The sequence below is a fragment of the Nansenia antarctica genome, assembly GCF_963989245.1.
Source record: "Nansenia antarctica genome assembly, chromosome: 11".
In the NCBI taxonomy this organism is placed as follows: domain Eukaryota; kingdom Metazoa; phylum Chordata; class Actinopteri; order Argentiniformes; family Microstomatidae; genus Nansenia; species Nansenia antarctica.
The window spans coordinates 15,124,254-15,149,123 of NC_137681.1; positions in this window are offsets into that span (position 1 = coordinate 15,124,254).

Sequence of the window (24,870 nt, forward strand, 5' to 3'; positions counted from 1 at the left end):
TGTACAGAAATAATGATCCACAGGAACCTAGTTGGAGGTAGTTTTTCTTTTAAATTAATGAGAATTTCCTTAAATATAAACCAGCATACAGTGGTAGGTTTTTAGGACCAGTATCGCTCCGCTTCGCCTCATGCCACAACCCTGTACCAGTGGTAAATGAGTCCACAACCCCCTTCGTCTCATGGTAAATTGCTTCCTTCATGTACATTCAACTATAAATAGTTATTTACTTTCTATCTGAGTCTGTACATCTTCATAACAGCAGGTTTGTGATGTAAATAGGTCCTCATAAAGAATGACTACAACTTTTTCTGTTCTCTCATCTACAGCGAAATACAGTTTTATGCATTAGAACTACATAAAAAAATAATAATCAAGGGCTAATGCTTTCTATTTCTATTGCGTGAGCAAAGCTGTTGAGACTTTACATATCAGGTATCCACCTCTCCTCACCTGTTTCATAAGTATGATGAATTGCTCTTTAAAAACGGAGGAGAGCTGTTGATATGATGAAGGCCTAGCTCTTATGAATATGACTTCAGTACACAGCCTGTAAAGTATCTTCAAGCACATACAGTATGTTCCAAAGAAAACACCACTGTATTCCACATGGCACTACTGTGCTGTAAAAAGCTCATATGAAGTTGTTTTTTCTTTCCTTATAAACGGCCTCCGCAACCCCTCTGAGATGGAATAGATAGCCATGGGCACTGATAACAGACAGACACCTAATTCAATTTAGAAATTCGATCAACCGTCTGTAATAAACTAGTAGTCTTGCCCGGATGGCACAGTAACTGAATCACATTTCACGCTCTTGTGCCTTCTCAAATCAGCCATATTTGGGTTTACCTTGAAGGGTTAGCGGTGAACCCAAAGTAGAGCAGAGCAACGTTTTCAGCGATGGAGGGAAACCTGATCCGGGCCAATATCAGACTCACACACCAGTCAATTTAGAAATAGAGTCTATTACACTGGTCCATGAGGGCCACATGGTCTGCTGGATTTCTGCTTTGACTCAGCTTCTAATCGACTGATTAGAAGTTGATTTATCTATAATTCTTGGCCTAAGATATAAATGAATATGAATAACTGCAGGTTGAATACTTCACTGTACTGTAGCACCGGTCATTCCAAGGCCAGTGATAAATATGAACGCAGCCAGTCAGTCCAGATCCTGCTTACTCCCAGTTGGATTATATCCTGCTGGTGTGTGTTACATATAGATCCCTGGGCATCTGCAGAGAGTGCTGACCCATGCTAGGAACCCCACACAAGCACGGCAGCGAGGGGTAGAGGGTTGAAGCCCCCTGCTCACCTATACGAGAATTGTGTGGCCTTTTTCACTGAACATCTCGTAAAATTCCATAATACACTTTACAGGTGAAATGAAATCAGGTCAAGGGAGTAGGAGCCGCGGAACAGGGGGCACATAATACCACCCAATGTTAGAAGCAGGCAAAATAGTCCCCCTTAAAAAACGTAGATTTTGAATTTTTAGCTACATAATTACTTGCACAATTACTGTCCTAGTCTTCATCATAGGGTCAGCAAGTTTGCTGTTGCAGTAGCAGCAATGGATGTCACCAAACGTAGCAGTTGCCCTCACACCACCCCTGGCAAACTAGCTGGCCAATTATGTAGGTGCTTTCTGTTTAGATGTCTTATCTTTAACATCTTCATCCCAGTGAGTGGCATGTACCCAGGACTCCCTGTTTCTTCTCCTGAATGCAGGTGCTTCTTAGTAGTGCAGGCCTATTGACAGCCATGTCTACCTGGCTACGCCATGGATTCACATTCTCATATTTTTCCATAATGGCTCTCTTTGCATCCAGGCCTGCTATGTACCCTTAATTTCCCTGTCTGGCTCAGCAGAAACTCAACGTTAAGAGTACTTAATTCCCAATTAGAAGGCGCGGCCACCCAGACGATTACTCAGGGCATTACTGCTGTTATTATGCCTGAAGTGAGGTGATGTATATTCTAGTGGCCCAGCAAGGTGAGTGATGCTGTATGGAGCCTGAGCCCCCACTGGGGAGGAAACCCATTACTCAGTGGCCAGAATTGTTTCCCTCGGACAATCTGTTTCGCTCACCGCCCACTGGCGCTCTCTGTCTGGATCGAAGGGGAGGAGACATGGGGGGAGAGAGAGAGAGAGAGAGAGAGAGAGAGAGAGAGAGAGACACAAAAAAATGGAGGGACAACAGAGACAGCTGGAAGATTTCAATTAGTCATGGTGGGCCCACCTTTGCACCAATGATGAGCAACCTCAGTTGTTTGTTCCCCCCCGACACACACACACGCGCACGCACACACACACGCACACACACGCACATACACACACACACACACACACACACACACACACACACACACACACACACACACCCGCACTCTCTCCCCTCCCTCTCTCTCTCTCACTCCTAGTGACAGTTCAGACTTGTTTCATTTCTCTACACTGGAGAGAAAGGGAGGGGACAGCTTGTTCAAACAAACAGGGGTCCATGTGGTTCGCCGAGGGTGGCGACGTGTCATAATAAACTCAGACTCCTGGCCGACGCTAGCATGGGAGGCATGCTACACGGAGGGCCAACAGTGCCTCGCTCGTCGCCACAGTAACCAGACAACAACACAACGGCAGTGGTGGAGTGACAGGAGGAGCCTGACCCACCTGACTTCTCTTTGGCAGGTAAACAAGTACAAGTGAAAAACAAACAAGGCGTCTGTCCTGTCTGGTTGGTCTGTAAATAACATAACATGGTGTACAACAACATAGCAGAGGACAGAAAAAGAACAAGAGGAAAAGGAGTAATGCAAGGCTGTGGTGCAGTTAGTGGTATTGAATGGCCTCCAGTACTCACATGAGTCAGTGGTCGAGTTGGGCTGTGTTTGGTCTTCTATTGTGTTTGTGTGTGTGTGTGTGTGTGTGTGTGTGTGTGTGTGTGTGTGTGTGTTTGTGTGTGTGCGTGCGCGTGCATGCATGTGTGTATGAGTGTAGGTGGGAGGTTGCCTGGTCACGATGAAGAGTTGGCCGGCGTTTCCGACAAGGGTGGAGGGGCTACTGGGATAATTTACGAAGCCCCCGGTTCTACTGTGGTTCCTTTAGTCCACTGAAACCTGAGGACTCAGGACGGGACCCTGGAGAATCCCATAGCCTGAGTCACCCCTGCAGAACATGGCTGATGCTAGAGTACAACCTTCACCAATGAGGGGAGAGAGAGGGAGGAAGGGCCCGAGTAGGAGCCTAACTCCAGTCCTCCTTCAACCTCCATGTCCTTTCTGAAAGGAGTCACTGAAGACATCACTGAAACCAACCAGGGTACTTCTGTATCAGCGAAGGCCGGTGGCTGTAGAAATCGGAGGTAGAAGGTAGAATTTTGTTCCATACATTACAATGAGGCCGTCTTTGGATTTCTACCTCCACCAGCCTCCCCTGAAATCTCACATGGGTGCACATCAGTAATACTTTTTTTAACGCCTACACCTTCATAAACCTTTTATCTATTGCTAACCCGAGTGCCTGAAATGTGCATGAATATCCCAGTACACATCCTTCATATAGTGGCCATAGTAATACAAGATTAGTTAGTAATACATATGGGAAAAGAGCAGACACCTCAATGGCTTAAAAAGGTGTAACAACATCATACTGTCCACCTCCCTTCTTTCCATCTCTCCATCTCTCACCCTTATCCCCCCGCCCCCGCCCCCCCTCTCCTTCTTCACATTTGAGAAATGAATCTGCCATTCTTAAAAGTGTTTCCCAATCCCAAAAACAAACACTGGAATCATTCGCTATTCCAGGAGAAACGAGAGCTCATAAATCCTTGAAAATGTCACCCCTTGCTCAAATCACTAAAATCTCACTTTTTCCACCAAAAATCCTTCCGTTGCTGTTGGCTACACTTTTCAGGGCCCTTATTTGACTAATTTACCGTTACCAGGAAAAAAAAACTCCCCAACCTCTTCCTTACACTTTAATAACCTTAAATTATATCACATCCCCAAACCTCAGTATTGAGTTTAAGGTTTTGTTTTTCTTTTGGGATGTGAAAATGTATGCAGTGCCTCGGGTCTTTCTTTCAGCAGAAAGGAGAGGAGCAGTAGCTGACAAATATGAACTCTTGGGGTAATTACAACCAAAACCGAAAAATTATGGAGAAAAACCTCACTTAGTAGTTCATTAAGCCCATATCATTTACAGTGTGAATTCCTGTGGTGACTGAACTCAAGGTGCGACATTTATGCTATAACCTTTCTTTCATTTGGAAGTGAGCCTGATGACGTGTATACATTCAGTTCATTTTCTCTCTACCTCTAGTAGCCTCACTTGCCATATTTGCATTTTGTGTATGGTGTGTGTGTGTGTGTGTGTGTGTGTGTGTGTGTGTGTGTGTGTGTGTGTGTGTGTGAGAGAGAGAGAGAGAGAGAGAGAGAGAGAGAGAGAGAGAGAGAGAGAGAGAGAGAGAGAGAGCAAGAGGGAGAGAGCTGTCAGTGTTTCTAGATGTTTCTTTGGTTTAACAGTTAACTTTAGCCTAAGACCATCAAGATAGCCTAGGTCAAGATAGCCTAAGATTTTCCTGTCACACATAAATACCTACATCTGCCTTCGCTCTCCATCCTCTCTCCATTTGCAATTATTGTCCATTTAAGGTCTGTTTGGTGTAATTAAACGGTCACATGATATCACCTGATATCAAACTAATGGTTGAATTGGAAACATTATCAATTAGTATAAACTTGATTTAAAAAAAAGAGACAACTGTCGATTTCCAAGGTGCAAAAGTGCTAAGACACCACAATGAACATGAGTGTGAAAGGAGTCTGATCAATTAAAAATAATACAAACATAGGGAAAAGGCTGGATATGAAACGTTGCCTTTTCAGTGCTATCAAGGGAAATGCTACAGTCCATTGACAAGAGTCTTATGGGGTTTCTGGTGAGATGGCATCACATACTGTATGGGTTACTTCTGCTGTGCCGACAGACTATAAAAAAGCAGTGAATTTATAACTCCCTGTTTGGTTTTTAAAGATTTTACATTTGGTTGCTCAGAGTTTCAGGTTTGTGTCACAGAGGGCCTGTTTTCTGTTGATAAATCTCACAGCCAAGTCTCTTTTTTTCTGCTTTTATGAACATGACGGCTCCAGCCAATATAGGATTAAGACCGTTTAATGTACATTTTCAGCTTTTCTGACTAAATATTGGGCTTGGTTTCCCAGGTAACGACTATGTTTCCATTTTTCTTTTCAAATCCTTTCTTACTTTCTCTCAAAAGTAAAGCATATATACGTTATAATCCGTCAACATTTTCTTGACCCAATGTCTTTTGCAAGTACTGTTACCAGTGACAATAATGTTTTAAGTGAACATATTGAGGCTAACATTAGACTCCACTCACATCAACAGAAGTAGAATACCAATTTGAGGTCACTCCAGTTCAATCGCTACCTCCTGCCTGTAACTTGCACAAACACACCTTGGGTTTGTCCCTCTCCCTCTCCCATCAATGTTGGGCACGTTTCTGTTGATTTTGTGGTTTCCCAAATTGGATCCTGGCTCCAGGAGGCTTACGTTTCTATGGAGACCCTAGGCCTTATCTGCTACAAGGTTTTTGGAACTCAAACAACACGTTCTTTCACTTCTGTTTAGGTTTCCACAGCCCAGTCACATCCAGCAGAAAAGCAATAAATACATAAATGTATAAGTATAGATCATATAAATACATAAACGCATAAGTATAGAACATATACATACATACTGTAAGCGGTCTATTTCACATACACATGTTCAGTATGCATTAATCTGGATGGAAGGCATTTAGCAGTCGCATTTAGCTATGGGTTACCTAACTAATCAACATAGTACACAGCGCTCTACAGACATTATTGACAGCATTCAGTACATTGTGTTTTAGATGGAGAGTTCTGCAACATGAAGGGAGTGCCCAGGTATTTGTGTTTGTCTTTTGTGAGCTGCCCACAGCAATCCGATTTAAGCAGCTTTCATTGCAGGATATTAAAAGCGCCAGTAAGTCGCAGGTTCTATATTAGTGACTGTTTATATACTTTGGAATGACTTACACTGCTCCATGAGGGGGGAAAATCAACAAAACAAATTAGGGCGAATAAAGCGTTCTTATTGATTGGGATTAATTACTAATGGCGTCACAGGTAGAAATAATAAACACGGTATTAAAGAGTTTATTATACATTTAGATATTTTTACCCTAATCAAGAGTGGCTTTAATTTGTACTTTTAATGCATTTGAGAGTACAGTACACGTGTGTGTGTGTGTGTGTGTGTGTGTGTGTGTGTGTGTGTGTGTGTGTGTGTGTGTGTGTGTGTGTGTGTGTGTGTGCTTGCGTGCATGTGTGCGTGCGTGCGTGCGTGCGTGCGTGTGTGTGTGTGCATATAACAAACGCACATAAGCACTATGTTATATGCTTGGCAGACATAATCAGACAGAAAGGGTCATTATGGTATAAAGAAACAAAAGTGGTTGTTGTGTACAGTAAGTATGCTTTTAACCTTGAATTTAGTTGGTTTCTGCCTAATGGTGAAAATTACCCTGCAATGAATCACATTGGAACGGTCCGATTATATCTCTATTTCCTCTGTGAAGGAGGTGCTAAAACAGTGGCAGTGGATGGGAGTGATTCATTTTGGGGTGGGGTGACACATTAGAGACACATTAGAAGCAAATCACTCGGGTAGTGCTGAAGGTTTGTGGATATATATCTGCCACCGCTTGTACAGTGGAAGTGATGAATCGTCATTCAAAGCTCTTTTTAAGTCTCTTCGCTGGTCTCAGGTCTGTTGAAATAACCTCACCGCCACTGTGAGGTTGAGGCTGCACAGCTCTGGGATCAGTGTTGACTCACTTCCTTCATAAATGACACATCAGGAAAATCTCATTGCGAGTTTTATTTTCTCTCTGATATTTGCACTTTTTCTCGTTTCCACCTCACAGCTTTCCTTAGCTCCGGGAGGAGGTGAGGTTTCCCTGAAACACCATAATCACTCACAAACTCTGAGGCCGTAAAGATACCACAACCTCTGATGTATGTGGCAAAACGCTCCTTCTGCTAGCGCCACTCTCTCTCTCTCTCTCTCTCTCTCTCTCTCTCTCTCTCTCTCTCTCTCTCTCTCTCTCTCTCTCTCTCGCAGTCAATCTGACCCTCATACTCTATCACATTTTTTTTTCTACTCTTTCTCCATCTCCCAGCCTTAAATCTATGTACCCCCTGCCTCCCATCTCCCCCCTCTCTCTCTCTTAGATCCCACTTTCCCACTCTCTCTGTCCCTCCATCTTTCTTTGAGCAATGTGCAGAGTTGGCGTCTAGATATATGGTGTTTTCATTGGTTTGACTCCCACCTTGGTTTAGCTTGGTTAAAAGCAGTGGCCTATTCATTACCTGGGAGAGGAGAGAGGTCCCACTAAACCCCCTAACATGTATGTCATCCAGAACTGGGCTCCAGAACCGGGGCTCCTGCACTTAAAAGCCCTCTGATGACGGACAAAGACATAATCAAACGCGCCCAGAGGAAACAGACACACACCTCAATCACTGAGCGTACAGCACACACACAGGACAGACTGTAGAGTGCAGCTAGACTATACACGAGTGTCAACAAAATATAAATATACTGTAGCTCAGTTTATGCTGTTTATGATTTTGAATCTGCAACTGTGTGTGTGGTAGGGGTGTATGGCAGACTGCTCTGCTAGTCCTCAGTCTAACAGCGAGTGTGTCCCTCAGGCAGGGAAATAAGAGGTAAGAAGTCTGTGGAGCGCATTCATTATGAAAACCCAACAGAGGAGAGAAAGTGGAAAGTCAAAAAGGCGGAAAAATACAAAGACCCTGGGAAATAGTTGAAATGAAGTTGTTCTTTTCTTGGTCTGGTTGCCAACCCCATGATTGCTTCTCTCAATGTGTTATTGCAGACATTTATCCACTTTTCAGCTCCAGCCACAGGGTCCAATTCATCTTCTCAGTCGTTTCCCCGGGCCTTCCCCTCCGCACTGATTACACTGTATCTGAGCTCTGGTCATCTCCCAAACACTCCCCCACCTCACCCCTGTCCTTCAGCTCTCTCCTCCTCTTTCCCTGTTATCTCTCTCTCTCTCTCTCTCTCTCTCTCTCTCTCTCTCTCTCTCTCTCTCTCTCTCTCTCTCTCTCTCTCTCTCTCTCTCTCTCTCTCTCTGCTTCTCTGCTTCTGGTTGTGTGCTACGTGCTGCAGGACACATAATAAACTCAACAGACGATGCTAATGAGGCTAATAGTCCTGGTAAGGGCCAGTAGGCGACGCAGCACGGTTGAACAGCTTGTCCTGTCCAGCTATTTAAAGGGACGTTTATGCCTGGTATGAATACAGAAACTCACTTGACCAAAGTTTTGGATCCCTGACCAAGTGCTTTGATAGATGAGTGGTGGTTGTGTGCGCATGCCAAAATGAGTAATGCATGTCTATTTGTGTGTGTGTGTGTGTGTGTGTGTGTGTGTGTGTGTGTGGTTGTGGGTGTGTGTGTGTGTGTGTGTGTGTGTGTGTGTGTGTGTGTGTGTTTGTGTGTGTGTGTGTGTGTGTGTGTGTGTGTGTGTGTGTGTGTGTGTGTGTGTGTGTGTGTGCGTGCGTGCGTGCATGCTTTGTGTATATCTATTTTGATGGAGGTGTGTGCACACTGTAACACTCTACCATATAAATAACTGCATCTCAAGCTAAGAATGTATATTCAGAAGCTCACACTGATGCTCTTGCCTCGCAGCCCGTCTGTGTGAGGTAAGTGCTGCACTGCTAGAGGAGGCTGTCTGCCACTACCACGCTGTCACCATAGGAAACCATGCATTTGACAGGGTTGGTCCCAGCCATCTCACTCTGTGTCAGTCATGCTGGACAGTAGCCCGCCAACACACACACACACACACACACACACACACACACACACACACACACACCACATGCACGTACACACGCACGGATGCATGCATGCACACACACACACACACACACCACATGCACACACACACACACCACATGCACACACACACACACACACACACACACACCCACGCGCACACACACACACACACACACACACACACACACACACACACACACAGACACACACACACACACACACACACACACTACTGTGCCCATAGGGTGGAGCCACAGACCCAATAGACCTATCCAGTCTAACTGTCAGTGGCTGCAGGGCGAGGGGCGGGAGGTGGGGGGGGTGGGGGTCGGGAGGGGGGGGTTAGGGGAGTTTAGTGAAGAGGGATAATAAGGCCTGCAGCTCTGCGGGACGACCCTGGGCGCTGGTACTGTAATAATAGTCCCTCTCTGTCAGCGAGGCCGTGTGAAAACAAATTAGCCACATGATTAATGGATGGGAATAACAGCTCGCAGATTGTCCGAGGAGATGGGACACCCAGTGTGAAAACCCCCGTCGCCAACTCCCACCCCCACCCCCTGCCCCTACCCCCACCCCACACACCTCTTTCCTACCCAAACATCCACACAGCAGTCCCACCAGCTCCCAGACCCTCATCCTCCTCCCCCCCCCCCCCCCCGTCCGCCCGTCCGCCCGTCCGCCTTAGCCTCAGCCGGCAGGACTGACATGAGACAGTTTAGGATCAACAGAGCGGCGCTCCGGGCCACCATCCCTCTATTTCTGATGTCACTGCTATTATAGTCTACTGTACTGATGCTTCCATTGCTGCCCGCCAGTTAGTTCATTCGTTTTTTATTTGATTGTTTAAAGATACACAAATAGCTTTGATAGTAAAACAAATGCACATGCATCCAACTAACCCTGCTGCTCCTGGCTATTCCTCACAGTCATTATGTCTAAAATTCTGTCCCTCATGCCACGAGCTGTCTTCCACTCTGAGACCACCACTGACTGCATCATATCATGTTTATACAGTATAAAACAGTCCCTATATTGTGAGTTAATGTGTTTTTTTATATAAATGAAGGCTTTATGTTAGACATATTTGAGTTCAATATTTTTATGAGCCCGCTGTGATACTGTACCCCCTCCCTGACCGGTCTGTGTCTAACACAGGAAGCTCACTGTCACAAGCCTCCCTACACAGCTCTCCGTAGGCTAATGTAAACCTCAGAGGGGATGCCGTAAAGTGAGGGACTGAAATATGAAACAATATCAAACTATATGAGAATACATGCGCATGTAACATAAACCAATAGCCTTTCCAATTTTTCATGTAGAGAAAGGGGAAGCTTGTATGAGATGGGGGGGGGGGGGGTGCCTTTTAAATCAACAATAATATTTAGAGAAAGAGCTGTGGCACAGGGCACGGGTGTTGGGGGGGGTATGATGACAGCCATGAAGCTGACAGACGGGAGGTGTCAGAAGCACCAGTGGGTCCAGAGTGGCTTTTGTTGCTACCCCTACACCAGAGTTACCCCTACACCAGAGTTACCCCTACACCAGAGTTACCCCTACACCAGAGTTACCCCTACACCAGAGTTACCCCTACACCAGAGTTACCCCTACACCAGAGTTACCCCTACACCAGAGTTACCCCTACACCAGAGTTACCCCTACACCAGAGTTACCCCTACACCAGAGTTACCCCTACACCAGAGTTACCCCTACACCAGAGTTACCCCTACACCAGAGTTACCCCTACACCGGAGTTACCCCTACACCGGAGTTACCCCTACACCGGAGTTACCCCTACACCGGAGTTACCCCTACACCAGAGTTACCCCTACACCAGAGTTACCCCTATGCTATCCTTGAATATACAGTGTTGTCTACTGTCCAACAACCTCCTGCAACCCCTCCTCTACACTGACTACTCACACCCTATACCTGTTCACCCTGACCATATGCATAGAAACTATTGTTGATAATGAGTAAATGTTGCCCCTTCTCCTCATACATACCCCTTTTTAGAAAGTCAGCCCACGTGAGGATTTTGAGAAAGCCAAGAAAGTAGGCTAAGCTGATCTAAAAACAACAACAACAAAAAAACATGACAGATTGACATGCTGCGGTGGAATGACCAAGCAAAAACAAAGAGCAAACCCAGGCATGTTCACAGGAAAGCCGCCCCAGCCATACACATACATCAAGAGGAGAAGCTTAGAGACCCATACTTAATCCACTGCAGTGGAGGCTGGTGGAGGTAGAAATCGGAGGACGGGCTCATTGTAATGCATGGAATGGAACGCACATTCTGTGCACATTCAAACACATCCCATTCCACATTCCATTCCATGTGTTACAATGAGCCCGTCCTCCGTTTTCTACAGTACCTCCACCACCCTGCCCTGGTCCACTGTTCGACAGTACCTCCATCACCCTCCCCTGGTCCACTGTTCTACAGTACCTCCATCACCCTCCCCTGGTCCACTGTTTTACAGTACCTCCACCACCCTCCCCTGGTCCACTGTTCTACAGTACCTCCACCACCCTGCCCAGGTCCACTGTTCTACAGTACCTCCACCACCCTCCCCTGGTCCACTGTCCTACAGTACCTCCATCACACTCCCCTGGTCCACTGTTCTACAGTACCTCCACCACCCTCCCCAGGTCCACTGTCCTACAGTACCTCCATCACACTCCCCTGGTCCACTGTTCTACAGTACCTCCACCACCCTCCCCTGGTCCACTGTTCGACAGTACCTCCACCACCCTCCCCTGGTCCACTGTTCTACAGTACCTCCACCACCCTCCCCTGGTCCACTGTTCTACAGTACCTCCATCACCCTCCCCTGGTCCACTGTTCGACAGTACCTCCATCACCCTCCCCTGGTCCACTGTTCGACAGTACCTCCATCACCCTCCCCTGGTCCACTGTTCTACAGTACCTCCATCACCCTCCCCTGGTCCACTGTTCTACAGTACCTCCACCACCCTCCCCTGGTCCACTGTTCTACAGTACCTCTACCACCCTCCCCTGGTCCACTGTTCTACAGTACCTCCATCACCCTCCCCTGGTCCACTGTTCGACAGTACCTCCATCACCCTCCCCTGGTCCACTGTTCTACAGTACCTCCACCACCCTCCCCTGGTCCACTGTTCTACAGTACCTCCACCACCCTCCCCTGGTCCACTGTTCTACAGTACCTCCATCACCCTCCCCTGGTCCACTGTTCTACAGTACCTCCATCACCCTCCCCTGGTCCACTGTTCGACAGTACCTCCATCACCCTCCCCTGGTCCACTGTTCTACAGTACCTCCATCACCCTCCCCTGGTCCACTGTTCGACAGTACCTCCACCACCCTCCCCTGGTCCACTGTTCGACAGTACCTCCACCACCCTCCCCTGGTCCACTGTTCTACAGTACCTCCATCACCCTCCCCTGGTCCACTGTTCGACAGTACCTCCATCACCCTCCCCTGGTCCACTGTTCGACAGTACCTCCATCACCCTCCCCTGGTCCACTGTTCTACAGTACCTCCACCACCCTCCCCATGTCCACTGTTCTACAGTACCTCCATCACCCTCCCCTGGTCCACTGGTGACATCTAAGCAGAAGTGGTCAGGAGCCAGGTTCCTAGGGTGAGGACATGGCAGAACTGACGGCCCTGTCAAGAAAGCCCACTGTTCCCAGAACCACAAATGGGTTTCAGAGATCCAATGACAAATCCCCAGTGCCACCGAATATAGAGAAACTCGAGAGCAGGTGGGATGTGAGACGAATTGTAATAGAACGGATGATTTGATTAGAATTATTTTTCATTAATGTTATTAGTAAGTGGGATTAGTGAAGGTTGGAGGAAGCAGCTCTGCAGTGGTTGGCTGTAGCAGTGAATTATGCCCTCATAGTTGACTGTGAAGTGTGCTGTGCGCTGGCACACCATTGGCACAGGCGAGCGGGTATCTATTTCAACGGAGCGTAGTTGTACATATTCATAGCTTTCGTCATGGGGGTAAATATTGACCTCCATTTTGGATGAGTGATGGAACAGAGAAAGTAAAATACACTGTTGGCTTTTCTTTCTTTTTTTTTCTTTTTTTTAATCTGGTTCTCTTATACACAGTGAGGCACTCTGCCACGGTTTCTACAAACATTTATTCTGCAGTGATCTGCCAATTACTTTTAATGGAGCTGAAATACAATGGTGCAGCGAGCACATAAGGGAAGGCATAAATCCCCTACACCGCTAGGACATTGATGACCTCATCCAGGAAGAAGGCCCGGCTCCTCGTCCAAGCCCGCGAGAGTGATGCATGATGGGATATGGGACCAGGGCAGGTATAGTCTACCTAACCACTCCGCCTATCCGTCCCACCGCCTGTCCATAGATCGGCAGGCACCAACGCTGTCAAAGGGGGCCTCGTTAATGGGGTGGGAGGTGATGGAGGGATGGAGGGATGGAGGAGGAGGAGGAGTGGTGGGGGTTCCTGTGGTAGCCAGTGGATGTAACCTAAGCAGCGCGAGCAGTTAATGACATTTTATATAACTGTTAAGCAATTATTGAATACATAAAGCCTTTTTTATAGCATCCGAGCACCATGTGCGTCAGGAACTTACACAGAGTGCGGTGGCGGAAAAAATGGCCGAGCCCTGGCCAAAATCTACATTTTCATTTGGCAAAGCGGTCAGGGCTGTGCATAATCCGTAGCACGCCTCGGGTTTCATATGTGACTAAATTTCGGCCACAGTGGCCCAGCTACTCTATTTAACAGGCAGATCCCTCTCGAACGGCTGGCTACATGAGGCCATGTACAAGACCACGCTTATGCCTGATGTTTTTCCCTCTACCAGTAGAGTCCATGGAGGGACACTGTCATGTATGTTTTTGACGGATTTAAGCTGCCGACAGTCGGCCCTGTGGTGATACATTACGGCCTACTGTTTCCCAAGCTCCCCACACCACATACATCCATGCTGTACACATCAGGGGAGGCTGGTGGAGGAGAACAGAACACGTGTTTGATACCATTCCTCATTCTTATTCCATGCATTACAATGAGGCCGTCCTCCAATTTCTCCCTCCACCAGCCTCCCTGGTGTACACACACCACGGTACACCTTGAGAGCCCTCTCTCACCCCATGGTAGACCTGCTGGACTATGCCATTCACCCGCTCGAGGGGAGAACACATTTTGCGGTCCAGTTAGACAACTGAAAATAAAATAAAAAATCTTCTGAATTTACACACTATTTCTTTGAGACATGTTAAAGAAATAAGTCATATATCATACCATTTCCGCCTACAGACCACTGAGTACCACTGTGTGTCCCATGTTTACGTCCTGCGTTGTTGACAGTGTTAGCGGGAGATGGTATTAATCATGAATTCCCAATGCCAAAAAGGGCCAGATCGTCAGTAAACAGCCTGGAGGTGACTCAGTAGATCTGAGTATTTACTGCAACTCTCCCCCTAAAACTGGTTCTGAAAAGGCCTCTGTTTAATCAAGACAAAATGTACTGGATGAGTTAGTCTACTTCTAAGATTGCATTTGCCAATTAATAATTCATCATCAGTGAAATGGGACATTGATTAAAGATCCAGTCTTAGGGTCATTCCTCATAGATCAAGACACCTTGTTGACATATCTGCATATCATATATCATGGAACCTTATTTTGATATGAAATGTTACATTCAAATGTCAATGAAACATGGGCCCAATCCCATTTCACCCCCTGGCCCTCCATTTTAGCCCTACCCCTCCACTTTGCGCGTTCCCATGTAGGGTAGGGGTGTCCCAATACTTGTTTTCATGTAGGGGTAGGGCCAAGTGGTAGGGCTACATAACTTTTAAGAACCACACTCTGAACGTAGTCAGAAACGGAGTGATATGAAATCCCAGAATGCCTTGCGAATCATCGGCACGCTAGATTAGATTAGATTAAACTGTATTGTCATCGCAGAGTACAAGTACAATACAACAAAATGCAGTTTAGCATCCAACCAGAAGTGCAAATATTGATATAAGGGCATGTTATAAATAGAACAAGAATGGTAGTGATAGGTAACTATGTAATATACAGTATGTGCAGAGGTAGTATTGTAACATCAGTTTAGAGGTATATACAGTTATGGGCTATATACAGTTATGAATTATGTACAGTGAGGTAGTTCATGTACAGTATCTAATACATATGCAATGTGCAATATACAGTAGGTCAAAGGTAGTAATGTAAACATCAGTAGTGCAAAGGTTATAGAGTGATCACATTAACCAGGGATTAGCAGCCATCAAAGTATTGTCATTGTCATCATAGTATAGGCATTTTCCATTGTCATATCCATTGTATCCCAAGGTGGGGGGAGGGGGGGGTACTGAGATTCATAGTCAAGTGTGTGTGTGTGTGTGTGTGTGTGTGTGTGTGTGTGTGTGCGTGTGTGTGTGGGGGGGGGGGGGGTCCATGAGGATCTTGTTTGATCGATTGATAGCGTGAACCTTATGCTGTGAACGAATTGTGAGCGGCGATGCTTTTCTATGACACTACTGATGATGACGTATCAGGGTCTTGAAGGGTTATCCCATTTCATAGGAGAAGATTTTCAACCACTACCCCTTGTGACTGTTCCGAGGGGCCAGCTGAAAAGTGAGTGGCACTCCAAAACGAGGGGTAGGGGTTGAAAAAGGGAAATGGGATTGGGCCATGGAATGAAACGTATGGAATATCTGAATTCTTAGTAAAGTATCACATTGATCATGTCAATGCTCTTTTAATGAGTTCTATAGCGTCGGCCTGACACAATATTTACCCAAATGAATAACTCTCAAATGTTGTGTATAACCCGCTGAAGATCATTATTCATCTCTAAATAAACTTTATATAATGTCAATGTTGTATATTGTAACTAGGTAAGTAATTGTATATTTTACCCTGTTAAACACAGGTTTTACAACATAGTACATGGGAATTTTCAAACACTCCAATGTGTGTGTGTGTGTGTGTGTGTGTGTGTGTGTGTGTGTGTGTGTGTGTGTGTGTGTGTGTGTGTGTGCATGTGTCCCAATTTATTGTGAAATTATTAAGACCAATTCCATTAGGGTGGTCAAGCATGTAGATATTGTGTTGTATGCATGCCGTGTTCTATACAGAAGGCCTTATTCATTTAATAAAAATAACATTTAATTCAGGTCAGATTTTTAGTATTTACATATAAGAAATCAGGGTTATTCTATGGAACAAGGTGCACTATACATGGCAAAAACAACCAGGAAAAGGCAACTAAAAATAACTGCAAACCATATCATAATATTTTCACAGTGCACTGTACATGCACGTAAGCGTGACTTCTCAACAGAAAGGAAAATATACTGAGAAGATTTTTAGAAGTATTTTCTTTAGCTCTCACTCCATTTACCGTGAAAATATTGTATCGAGTGGAGCGAGCGAAGTACATGGGGGAGAAACGAGTGAGTGGGATATGGAGGGAGGAGAGAAGATGAGAAAGAGTGGAGAAAGAGAGAGGGGAGAGAGAGTGCTAGAGAAGAGAAAGAAGGGAGAGAGTACAAGAGAGGAGCAAGAGAGAGAGGAGAAAGAGGGGTCAGAGAAAGATAGGAGAGAAGCGTAAGACAGGAGAGACAGTTCTAAAGAAACGAACGTCAGGAGAGCAAGCTAGAGGGAAGAGGAAGAGAAGAACAAAAGAGTTGTAGAGAGCGGATGTAACGGGTCATACTGGTACATGTCCATTGTGCACTGTAGCTATCTCATTCATGAAGATCAGAGTCTCAGCAGGAGAAGGAGAGAACAGGAGTATTGACCTGAGAGGGCAGCCTGTGTTGTCTGAGGGTAATGAGAGAGAAGCTCAGTGTATGAAGCAGGTACTATACAGTATACTCCACCAAGCTCTTGGCCATGTTATACGGACCTCATTCTGACAGCTATGTGGGACAGAGTTGATGGAGTAGGCTACTGACAGGGTTAGGGTGGGTGGCGTAGAGCAGGAGAGGAGAGAGCTGTGTAGACTGGCAGAGACGGGTGGATGTAAGGAAGGGAGGAGAGAGGAGAGAGGTGTGTAGACTGGCAGACATTGGGTGGGTGTGGGAAGGGAGGAGAGAGGAGAAAGGTGTGGAGACTGGCAGGAGTGAGACTGAGGGAAGGGATCTCAGGTGGGAGGGGGTGGCGGGTGTGGGTGATGTGTGATGGGTGATGGGTGAGGGTGCACGCGCGCCCGGGGCCTCCCCTGCTCCAATGATAACTTGCGGTTTTGGGAATGTTCGACCGGCTCACAAAGAGGTCTCAGAACACACCTTGCCTGGCTGAAGGTGAGCCCTTCCATAACAAACACGAGCGGGGGCCTCGCTTTCGAAGAAGGAAATATTTTAACCATATCCCTCCCAATTTACTCTGGCACTGGGCTGGAAACCAGATTTTTATATGTACGTTTTTTTTACATCGCCCTTTGGAAACAGAGGTTGATGGACGAGCGGCAGAAAGCAACCTGCTATTAAAACGACCACGCTTGTAAACGGAGTGCATTAGCATTCGTTTGTGAGTTGTAACACCAATTAAAGAAATCCCAAATCAAAGGGTGGAATTTACATGTGTATTTTTCTCGGTTTTGTTTTCCTACGTTAAAGGTAATGACGGCGAGTCACCCTCCGTCTGTTTTGATCCCAAGGCGGCCGTAACTCAGGTCTCTGCTTTCTTTAAAAACGTCCAGAACACCGACACGCTAACCGCAGATCACAAAGGCCCGTCTGAGAAGAGACAAAACCAGACCTGTTTGGGTCCAGTCGCAGCGGGCCAAAACCTGAGGAGCTGTTACTACCTGAGGTAGGAAGGTAAAATATCTCTGGCCCAGCCCCGGCGCTTGTTGGTCCTGTGTTTTTGTGGGGGGGGGGGGGGGGGGGTTGGGCTTGTCGTTTTTGGATGCTGCTGTGGTCCAGTGGTTGTGAGAGTGGGCCCATTCAGGCGGTTGTTGGCTCTCTGGGTCCTCCACCCAGCATGCGTACAGGAACCAGGCTAACAGTCAGGAAGTCCTCTCTCCCTCCATTACCTATGGAGAGAACACAGCCTGGCCAGACAGAGCTCAGAAGGCTGCCCAATGCACGTCCAAACTCCAGGAAACCAGCTCCAAACCACGGACATTAAAATGATACAGGCCATGATGAGTGATATGCTGAAGAGAGAAATATGTCCAGGGAGCTGGTTGAGTGATTAGTCATAGCATACTACCATACTATGAATAACAGCAACGATACCCCCCCCCCCGGCAAAAGCAGTGTGTTTGATTTGGTCTACTATCAGTGTAAGAAGACAAAGATGGAGGAAAATGAGAGGTGCTGAATGACATGGATGACTGGGCTTCCCACGTACAGCCTATGGTTATTTGTCTTGGTGGGTGGGAGGTTAGAGACTGACACCATTTTGACAAAGAGAGGCAGCTTTACGAGAGAAACATATTGTAAATGTGACTTTAACCAGGGGTGGGGAGAGGAGGTTAATGGACATCAAAGGTGATAGGTCCATGAGGAATGAGAAAGGGTTGCTCCTCCTCTCTCTGCCTTTCTCTCTCTCTCTCTCTCTCTCTCTCTCTCTCTCTCTCTCTCTCTCTCTCTCTCTCTCTCTCTCTCTCTCTCCCTCACTCTCTCTCTCTCTCTCTCTCTCTCTCTCTCTCTCTCTCTCTCTCTCTCTCTCTCTCCCCCCTCTCGCACACCACCTGGTTTTGACAGGTAACCATAGAAATCACTCAAAACAGAAAAACAGACAACAAACAGTCCCAGAAGCTGGTTGTTATTGACACCATCTTCAGGTCAGAATTACCTCATGGAAGCTCAAATTCAAATCAGGATATTAGAATGGCAACAGACTGATGCCCACCCATCAACATCAGCTAGCCTCCCAGAGTGCAGGCTGGAAAGTAATGTCTGTAGTCACAGGTGTGACCCTCATGACCCCAGGAAGGGTCAAGATCACAATCCTGCCTGGCCAAAGTCAGCTGGCTGGTGAGACGGTTAATCAGGTTAGTAAACGTCCTCCCAACCCCTCTCCCAACCCCCCCCCACCTCCCTCCTCTTGGACTAATCCCACTCTAAGTGTTTACAGACTGCTTCTCCCAGGCCGGGTCAGCTGGACTTTCTCAAACACCCCCCCATGGACCCCAATCGGAACCCAGCAGACAAGGTTAAAGGTCAAGGAGGGGGGGGGGGGGGTGGAAAGGCAAGAGAGGGGGGAGGGGGGGTGGGGGGTGGGGTTGGACTCGCTCAGCTTATCAAAGCAGTGTTTATTTTCCCGTCTGAGCCCCGGCTCAGCGTAGGACAGCAAACAGAGAGGAAGCAGGATTGTCAGTGGGATAGGACAGGGATCAAGAGGAGGAGGACGGAATGTGGGGGTCAAGGGTAAACATATATCCCAGCACTTGAACGTTGACATTCCTGCATTGACAAATGTATTGTTCACTTCATTGTGACCTACTGCGTGCGTGTGCGTGTGTGTGTGTGTGTGTGTGGGTGTGGATGCGTGTGTGTGTGTGTGTGTGTGTGTGTGTGCGTGTGCGTGCATGCATGCGTGCGTGCGTGCATGGGCGTGTGCGTGCGTGTGTATGTGTGTGTATGAGTATGGGAAGTATAGGGGGAGGAAGGTGAAGCAATACGCAGACGCTTCATGCCTTGCCTAGGTACATAAACTTTGCTTGATTACCTCTCCAGTGAACCTGAACTTCTGAGACACACACACACTCACACACAGACACACAGACACACAGACACACAAACAGACACAGACAGACACAGACAGAAACACACACACACACACACACACACACACACACACACACACACACACACAGATCTTTCATATAAAGAACAGAGCTACATCTCTGTCAAGGTTGTTTGTTTTGAGAATGTTGGAATCAGTCAGCCTTAAAAGGAGCAGGTTTGGGAATAAAGACATTCCATCATGACAAAGAAATCTGTTTAATAACCCGGCCTCTCTTTACCTCACCCTAAATGTTTCATCTTATGATAAAGAGAGTGTGCAACGCAGATTATAGTAAAGCAGTGGTGTGCCGTCAGGGCCAGCAAGGCCTTCTCTGCTGGCCTAAACATCATCAGAATATACATTTAATTTTTATATTTTTTTTCTACAAATATGTATTAAATTATTCCCGTAGTCTATTCTCTTCATTTCATAGCTTTCCTCTTGGTTGCGCTGCTTCCAGACATTTGGAGGGCTGGCCTTTAGCTTTTATCCAATCAAATTCAGCCATAATGTGTTGCCAGGGTACCAAGAAATCTGCCCGCCTGCAGATTCAAAAGTGGCGCGAGTACAGATGTAATTTAAAGTGAGCGAGAAAAGAGCTGTGGCGTGCTGTGGTCAGATCTCGAGTTGGCAGCAAATCCAAGCAAATCCGACGAAGGGGCCTTCTGGATGGCGGAGCACCTGATCAGCCCCTTCACGTCTTTTGATTGGATACAAACTATTGGGAGGCGGAGCTAACACACTGAAACTTGATCTCGCTAATTTGTGTAGATGGAAGGTGTTGTTCTACAAGCCGAACCCCGACGTTAGCGACGATATCCATGTAAAAGGACTTATTGGTGGAACTGATCAACTGTACAACAGAGTCATTGAAGTCTTCTTGAGGAAAGAAAGGAGGATGGATTTTGTGTTCAAATAATCAGTTGTTTTGGTGAGTACAAAGCATTTAATGTTTTCTGCAAGAGATGTAGACATACGGAGCGACCCTGGGGTCCATAGAGATATGTGTGTTGTGTTGCCTGGCTCAGTTGTGTGAGTAAGTGGGGCTTCAATGCGATCTTCTAACCACTTCCCGGGCTGCTACCATGGAAAACGACACACCCCCGTGACCGTATGAACACGAGGAAGATAACCATCCTTAAATGGAACCTCGAAACGGTTCTCCTATCGAGATCGACAGACCGCAACGTTCGGCAAATAACTTTCGTTTTCATGCAATGAATTGAATACACCCAGACAAGGTGCCGCTATAATAACAATGGCAACGCCCGGTTATACTGCGTTTCTGTCTAAATGTATAGTTTCTAGAGCCATGGCGTCATAATGATGGTATTAAGAGGTGGAATAATTCAGGTAGGACATCACTGAAGGCCTAGGTGTGAAATGCACCGCCCGCCACTGTAGTAAAGATACTACACTATAGGGTCATAAATTCATACACATTCCCCAGACATCAGCCCCCCGCTAACCCTTGTCTGTTAACTCTCGCCTGTCCAACAGCACGGGGTAATTTAGGAGCTCAAATTATCAAAGTGTTGGCGGAACAAAAACAGGTCTGCTCGATAAATTAGCAATGTGCTGCATTCACTTCCTGTTTTACCTCTGTTTTACCTCGTGCCTCTGTGCGTCCCTTCCTGGCAAAAACGACTCGGTTGTTCTGAAGCATGTTCTTCTAAGCATGTTCTCAAAAACAATATCATGACACGCTAGAGAACGAAAAAGACAAAGGAGAAATTGTTTATCATTATCACTTCCGTTGTGAAAAAAGGCTAGAGTGTTATGTGCACCCCTGGGTGATACTAGGTAAGTGTGTGATGGTGGAGGCTGGTGGAGGTAGGCATCGGAGGACAGGATCATTGTAATGCATGGAATCAAAATTAGGAATGTGTGTTTGATACCATTCCTCATTCCATTCCAATGCGTTACAAAGAGCCTGTCCTCTGATTTCTGTGTGTGATAGTTTGCTTCGCTCCCTCCTCACATTGCGTGGCCAGCTATTGCCTGACACTCCGGCTGAACCAGAGAGTGTGTGCTGCTACTGTCTCTGGGTCCCAGACTGTTAGCTTTAGTCTGACTGTTTCAACAGCTCTGTGTTTGAGCTAAGAGCACACCCAGAGGGCACTCCACTGCAGTGTCAATGAGATAATGAGCAAGGGCCACGCTCTCACATCAGAGAGCTAGTTAACATCTCCCTGTGTGTCCCGCAGTGATTGTAATGTAGCAGCATTAAGTCTTTTATAACAGCAAGAAATCACACATTTGACGTATGGAAATGCCCTGAATATAAACAAATGAAATACAGGTATATGTATTCTGCAACAGATCTTTGAACAACCCTCATACCCTTTCACATAATAATAGTTTAACATGGTAATGCAGTTTCATATTTTGGCATAGAAATGAACCGAAGATCTATAGGCGTACTGGCAAGTCCGTCAGAACTTCCCTGGACATCCTAATCAGTCGTGTCCAGGGAGACAGTGGACCCTGACAGATCTGTGAGAACGTTGCTTTTCAGTTCCGGTTCTGAACGCAACCCAATGAGGCAGAACACGAAACCCGTGGCATCAACCGGTCGGGGTCGTCCTTGGGGATGGGGTCGGCGTGGGGACGGGGGGCCTCCTTGGGTTCCACAAGCACCCCAGGAGAGGGGGGAAAGAGGAGGACACAGCCAATTAGAGAACAGATCACTGTGTGATCCTATTGGATATGAACATCAAACAATGATGAAAAAAGAAGAGCCCCTGCACAGTGTGTAGCGTAGGGCTGTCTGGAACATAAGGCATGTGCAGTGGCCATTTTATGACTGAATGGTAAAAACAATATCCAATATCAACATCTTCTGCCCTCCTATGGTCTGTGAGGATGAACGGCAGGGCTAAAAAAAGTTCTGTTGTTCCTCGGTTTTTACGACTGTAAGTAACACAGTAACACTGTATATTTAGACGCGAGGTCAGAACAATACACTTACACCAGAGTGCTATCAGTTGCCTATTGTCCACTTAAGTTCACTTAAGTTCACTTACATTGACTTGACATCAGCACATTTACAAATGTCAGGCTATTGTTTCCTATGACCTAAGGGAGAGGTCCGCGTCCTGTTAAACCCCACCGCACATCTTCATGATGTTGTTCTACGCGTTTGTACAATGAGGTCATAGTGCGAAGAGCCGAGAACCCCCGACCTTGTTTACCTTCGCCCCGCTTGGCCACAGAGACGTGTGTGTGGGCCGAACCCCCATGGAGCCTTCTGTCTTTAACAACACAACACCACAGGATGACACCACGGATGTTGCCTTTTACAGTAGTCACCACGGCGACGGGGTTCACTGGTGAGGGTGGTGGGTGTCAGATCTGGTTGAGTGCGTGCGACACACCGTGGCAAAATAGGAGGTCTCAGCTGTGGGTCTACTGACGTGGTCACCTGGTGTTGGAAGTATGGAGTATGGAAACATGGTGGTGTCATCAGTTCCCAGAAGGCTGTGTGCATCATGTGTAGGGCAAGCAGGTTTTCCTGACCATGTGACCTGTCCAGGAAAAAACGTGGGCCCTCATCATTTATCACATATATGGAACAATCAAGGATGATAGTTTGACTAGCCAATACTAATCAAGAGTTTGTGAAAGTAAGTCTGTCAAAGGTTTAAGGAGATATGGCAAGAAGACGGGAGAGCTGGAGAGAAAGAGAGAGTGAGAGATTAGAAAAGAGAAACAGAGAGCAAGAGAGAGAGAGGGAGAGAGAGAGAGAGAGAGAGAGAGAGAGAGAGAGAGAGAGAGAGAGAGAGAGAGAGAGAGAGAGAGAGAGAGAGAGAGAGAGAGAGAGAGAGAGAGGGGAGAGAGCACCACAGTGGTTAGCTTGTGTGTTTGGTTAGTTAAGGAAACGCGCTGTGGCATTATTGTTTTCTTAGTGGTCAGACCATGACGTAAAAATAAAGCCAGTAGTTCAAAGGGAAGCAGTGTTACTGACCGTGGGGTGTGTACCCCCATGCATGCCCCCCCCCCATCCTCACGCCACTCCTCTAATGTACCTTTCATTGCATATCGTGCAGCCCTTGGGCCACTTCACGCTAGCTCCACACAAACCAGGTTTAGCTCCCTCTCCGCCCACAGTTTGTTCAGCTCAGCCTCTGCCAACCTGGCCCGAGTGGAAGATGGGATGTTGGTTTACACTCGTCTTGGGAGGTATCAAGAGAGAGAGAGAGAGAGAGAGAGAGAGAGAGAGAGAGAGAGAGAGAGAGAGAGAGAGAGAGAGAGAGAGAGAGAGAGAGAGAGAGAGAGAGAGAGAGAGAGAGAGAGAGAGAGAGAGAGAGAGAGAGAGAGAGAGAGAGAGAGAGAGAAAGAGAGAGAGAGGAGAGAGAGAGGCCACCTTTGACATTTCTACACCACAGGGTTTTTTTTATTCTGTGGAAATCAGCACTTCAGCTCATCGGCTCTAATTTTAGAATGTTAGAAGAAAACACTGTACAGGCCTTATCAAAAATATAACCAGTCTAAATGTAGAGCAGACGTCCAATTACATGTTTTTATGTTACTTACTGTAAAACCTTTAGTTATGACATATTTGTCATGTAAACAGTTCCATAACTATCCTACACTACAACACATAACATAATATAACAGTATTACACCAGGCGAGGCTTCCTCAGCCTCATCTGGTAAATAAATAACAACATATTTGTTTATATTGGATTAGTTATTGAGTTGAGGTTGTTCCTGTAACTGGATAGTACAAGAACACTGGGGTGTCTCTAAGTTGGCATGAAAGAACATCAACAATCGGGCATCAAGAACTCTTTAACACAGTAACAAAACCAGCAGAGATAATCATTTAGCTGTGTTTAGGCCACAGATGGCTGTCTGCTCCGTCCCACCCGTTAACATGGAAGCTAATGACCCTCTATGGGTGGACTAGTCTGGCATTATAAAAAAAAAGAGATAAATGTTTATAGTCTAACCATGACATCACAAGAGCAGCAGTCTGAACAAATACACACGCTCTGCACCCCTCTCCACTTCCTCAAGACCTTTGCTTTGGAAAAGAGCTCTAAACTCCCGTATCCTGTGCACGTTTATGCAAGACATTTATTTTGTCTACCGTTGAAAACATAAACTTTTACTTAACTGTGTATTATTAAAATGTAAGCCCTTTTTCCATCGGGCCATGGAGATAGGGTGTGTGCCTCGACCAGACTTTTCCTTGTTTATCCTGC